Source organism: Pinus tabuliformis, chromosome X (genome assembly GCF_031772625.1).
Source record: "Pinus tabuliformis cultivar Carrire ecotype Pingquan chromosome X, CPIR1, whole genome shotgun sequence".
In the NCBI taxonomy this organism is placed as follows: domain Eukaryota; kingdom Viridiplantae; phylum Streptophyta; class Pinopsida; order Pinales; family Pinaceae; genus Pinus; species Pinus tabuliformis.
The window spans coordinates 501,654,352-501,659,735 of record NC_142308.1 but is presented as its reverse complement, the minus strand read 5'-3'; the positions used below and the strand labels follow the sequence as shown (position 1 = coordinate 501,659,735).

The 5,384-nt window shown below is 37.6% G+C and overlaps 1 long non-coding RNA gene across 1 annotated transcript; it reads right to left on the bottom strand.

The window, feature by feature from the left end:
- Positions 1–850: 850 nt before the first annotated feature.
- LOC149140885 (uncharacterized) lies at positions 851–1,247 on the bottom strand. The gene is made up of 2 exons (XR_016264119.1): positions 1,117–1,247; positions 851–952 (listed from the first exon to the last, which is right to left on the bottom strand). It is a non-coding gene; the product is annotated as an uncharacterized LOC149140885 (long non-coding RNA).
- Positions 1,248–5,384: the final 4,137 nt, after the last annotated feature.

The window sequence follows — 5,384 nt, the reverse complement described above, 5'->3', positions numbered from 1 at the left end:
ATATATAGACACCTAAATTTCATAAGAATTAACTCCTAGGGTTGAGACCGGGAGGGTTTCTTCATTTTTCTTATTAATAACCTAACGTGTGAAAATGGGTCGGACCCTGTTGTGTTCATGTGAGTACATGAGAAGATAATGTCACGAGTTTTCGATTTAGGTTAGTTCCCGGACAAGGCCTGAGTAGTTGGCCACCAGGGAGCAGTCCTAAACGGGCATGTTAATTAAACTCACAGTGGCAAACTGACCTGATGAACAGACAAAAGAAAACTGGAACCATATATTTAAACCACTTCGACAGGAAAAAACATATGATTTTACGGTTACAGTAAATATTCAAAAAAATTCCTAATACTGAATAGAGAAACCTTTGTGAATTTATACATAATGACAACTTATGAACTGCAAGAAATTCCACATACCCTTCAAAAAAAAACCTGCATGCAAAACCCAATAAAAACCAATAGTTCGAACGAACTCTAATTACATTAAAAAGTATGGAAACTGTCGTTGGAACTAAAAGAATTAAGAACCACATATATTACAGAAAATTATGGAAGCTCCCAAATGTACCGGCAAAAATGGTACAGAAACAAGAACTATGGTCGAGACACTAAAAACGACCCCAGTGGAGGAACACCAAATCCTTTAGAAAGGAGAAAACTATTCATGCATATATATAAAGAGTCCTGCCGCAACCTAGCCATAATACATATGGAACAGTGGCTAGATTTCCTATCTCATCCAAATTCACTTAGAAGCACCGGACAAGGGAGAATCGAATACCTGGAAGAACCATGCAAAAGTTAGTGCCTGTGCATCTACTCAGGCTGGGAGAAACAGAGGAATACCCATTTCGAAACTCTGAAAAAACTCTTACCTCTGCGGGAGGGCCATCCTCTTATCGCTGTGACTCTGCTGGAGGAAACAAGGTAGTAGTTGGAGAACATGGCTGCAAACAAAGACAAATAGATTAGAGGTATTCGTTCAGGCGATGAATCAAACCCGAAGGTAGAGTGTTGACAGTGTATTCCCTTGACACCAATGGAACGTACTTCTATCTCTGATCAGAATTGAACAGACTGGAGCTATAACTCATAGACATCCACTATTTACCTCATAGGGTTGGGTTAGTTCATGATATTATACACAATCCGCTGCAAGCCACAGTTGGACACCTTTATCAATGTGCCTACATGCAAAAACACACCTGGCCTCAAACCTGCATGCAGAAGCGCAGTTGTCCTCAAAATAAAACCTAGGATATGATGTTCAAAAAATTATATAACGAGTTTAAAGGTCGAACTTAGGTTAAAACGACAAAGTAAATGCATTGATCACTTAAATAACGAGTTTAAAGGTCGAACTTAGGTTAAAACGACAAAGTAAATGCATTGATCACTTAAATCTAAAACGAGGTTGCAAAATAAAACTTAGTATACAATCTTCAAAAATTTATATAACGAATTTAAAGCTCGAACTTAGGGTAAAATGGCAAAGTAAATGCTCTGATCACTTCAATCTACATTGGGATAAGCGAAGCCTGCAATAAGAGGTCCTTTTTTGCCCAGCCAAAAACTTTGGTTAAAATTTTGATAGACGAAAATTGTTATTTTAAAACATTGGTTAAACCATGATAACGCAAAAAAAAACATGGTCAACGAATGGATTAATAGGCGGTCAACGATCTATCGATCGCTATAGTCCAGGCAGGGACTAATAAATAAGCAGAGCTGTACTACGTGGTTATGTTGACAAACAAATAATTTTAAGTTTAGTTTTCTGTCTTGTGGGCCTCTTAAAAGTATGGGAACACATACGAGAGAAAACTTTTGAAAGAAGCAATTATTTTCTTTAAAGTCTGGGAACACATACCATTGTTCCTAAAACAAATAAATTAATCCTAGAGAAGGTGAAAGTTGTGAATAAGGGTGGAGCAGTTTCTAAACCTTGTTCCTAAAACAGATAAATTATTCTTTGAGAAGGTGATACTTTTTTTCAGCAGGAAAAAAATGCCTGTTTTGTATTATATAAAACAGTACATATACACAGTTACATATTAGCATCATATACCAGAAAAATCAGCCAATATCTGGCTGATCGGGATAATAACTATATGCCATTTTTAACAGCATCCCCCAATCCATAATATTGACAAAATATATGTCTCTGAATTACTGAGAAAGTGCTCATTTTCTAACACTATCTTCTAAAATTATCCTCCATGTACAAAAATCATCAATGTGTCTTTGTTCACATATTTACCATATACAAAAAGTAGAGAATAAAGTATGTTAAAAAATACTTATCTGTATTGTTTCGATGCTCAGGAGATAAAGTTGTGAAGTGCTCTACCCGGGCATGAGAATACTTCCTACTTCTATTATCCTTGTCATCATTTTTATCTGAATGTGCAATCCATCTAGTGTATCCAGTACCCCCTTCTCTGACATCCTGTTTGCATTTTTGTTGTAGTCTCGGTTGATGTGTTGTATGGTGGAACCTTGGAGTGTGGTCCATAAACTTTCTATTTGACTTAACCAGCCTTGAAGTGAGTTCTGTTGTATATTGTTTTTTCCCATGATATGGTCAATAATACATCGGGAATCTCCATAGATGTGCATTTGTGGGATATCCATGAATTTACTGAACCAGATTAACCCCCACAAAGAAATAGCTTCAGCTTTCATACTCAATCCCTCTCCCGCATACCAGTGTATCCAGAAGTCTTGGTCTTCAGAATATTTTATCCAAATACCACATCTGCATCTCCCTCCTTATGAAGCCCCATCAAAAACGCCTGTTGGGTATGTATTACCAAGAGCCATCCCCTTGTCTTCCTTATTTTTATACAAAGTTCCATTTTCCTAACCAAAATTGATCCATCGATCTATGTAGTCACAAATCATATCTTCTCTCCACTTTTTACTTCCAAAGATAAATTGATTGCGTCATTTCCAAATTTCCCAAAAGACTGCTAGAGAGAGCGTCCTCCATCTGGTGCATTGTGTACTCCACCATTCTAAGCAGTCATTTATGGTATTGAATTGGATATATGGAATCTTCATATTAGCAGTAAAATGCTTCCAAATACTAACAGAACTTGGGCATTCTAGAAATAGATGTATGTTATCTTCACCTTCATTCCTACATAGGTGGTATATCTCGAGACCTTATCGATTTCTCTTTTGTAAATTGTCCCATGTAAGGTTTTTATTCTACCATGTTAGCCACAGGAACATGGTTATCTTTATAGGAAGGTTCATATGCCAGAATTTATAGAACCAACACCTATCAAAGATCTGTAGTTCTTTCATGCAAATATTAAAGTAGCGGACCACTATTTCTATCTCCCCAATTTTCTTCCTTTTTTTTCTGGTCGATGTAATCTGGTCTCCCTGCGGTCATAGAAAACACCAGTGCTCTTCATTGAATTAGTGATTCAGATCCATTCCTATTCAAGATGTCTAGTGAGGTCCAATTGGTTGGGCTCCATCCAAATTGGTATGGTACCAATCTTCTCTCGGATGACTTGGTTCCAGACAAAGATGCCTTTTCTATTGAGGTAGTTTAATAACTTTGCTGAAATAGGTGATTTTGTGTTCGTACCTAGGATATGATCTTTCCCCAATATAATCCTGTGTCCAGTGCCAAAAAGCTAGGATATGTTCTGTAGAAAAATTTCTTTTATCTTGTTCAAACTGCACCAGATCTTTGATCCTTTTTTATTTCCAATAGATCCCTGTCTCATCTAGCAAATAAACTCCTTATTCTTAAGATATTTGAAGCAAATTATCTTACCCCATTGGGCTTCACTGAAAATACCCCTCCATAACGATTTAAGCAACAATGCCCAGCCAAGACGTCTGACATTTATAACTCCCCATCCTCCAAGCTTTTTCGGTCTGGCAATCTTCTCCAGTTTGACCAGATGGTATTTGAAACTCTTTCTAGCCCCAAACCACATGTATTGTGCCATTATACGATTGAGAGTGTTTAAAATAAGTTGCGGGATTCAAAATAGATGTGCCCAATAGACTCCCAATTGTGTGAGCACTGACTGGGTGAGGGTGATACGACCTCCTAGAGATAGGCACTGATGTTCCCAACCCTTGATTCTCATATGAAATCGATCCACGAGCCACATCCAGTCTATATTCTTGTATTTTCCTGGTTTTAGGTGGTGTCCTAAGTATTTCATGTTGTAACCAGAGGTTCCGCTCCCACCCCGAAATTCCTCTGTATATATAAGATGTCTTCTAAGTTGCATGATCCATATAGGATGGAGGATTTGAGCTCATTCATAAAGATGCCAAAGGCTCTTCCGAAATTCTTGAAGGTTTGGGATAGTGTGAGCCATTTGAATCTGTTGATCATTCCCATCAACAAAATATTGTCTACAAAAAAGCTGTGTGAGATTGAAATTTGACTGCTAATTTTTAAAGCAACAAACTCACTTATTGTCACCGCTTTTTTGATGTGCAGGCTTAAAGCATCCATGGACAGTATGAATAGGAGGGGAGAAAGAGATCATCCTTGTCTAAGTCCCCTTCCGGCTCCAAAAAAACGAGATGGATAACCATTAGTTACCACAACGTATATGACTGTTGTGACGCATGCCATTATCCATTTAGCAGCATTTGGTCTTATGCCAATTTTATGAAGAACCATTTTCAAATATCCCCAATCTAGGTAGTCGTATACCTTTTTGAGGTCCACCTTCATAACTGCGGCATTCATCTTTTTTGTCTGAATAGTATGCATGCACTCCTGAGCAATGGCCACAACATCATGTATTTGTCTGTTCTGGAGAAAGCCATATTGCTCTGGGGATATGAATTTTGATAACATTTCCTTTATCCTAGTGGTGATTGTCTTAGATATAATCTTATAAATGAGATTGCAAAGTGAAATTGGATGATAATCAACAAAGGTGGTCGACATTTCCTTCTTAGGTATGAGTGCAATGTAAGTAGAATTTATATGAGGATGTATATATCCATTTATTCTAGATTCTTCTACCATTCTTAGAAGGTCCTCTTGAAAAATGTCAAGGAAATGAACAAAAAATTCAATCGTCTAGCCGTCTGGTCCTGAGCTTTTGTCACCCTTCATTGTTTTTATAACCTGGGACAGTTCCTCCACTGTGACAGGTTTATACAGCTCCTGATTCACCTCCTCATCAAACATCGTAGGGTATTCACTTACCCCTTAGACTTGTGCCTTCCCGCCATCAAATTCCTTGTGTTTGTAGGCATGTTCAAAATGAGTGACTACAAGATTTGTGATTTCCCGTTGTGTGCTATAGCAATTTCCATCATCATCTGCTATCTCCCAAATGGTGTTCATTTTCCTTTTGTGATTGGCGTATCGGTGAAAGAACT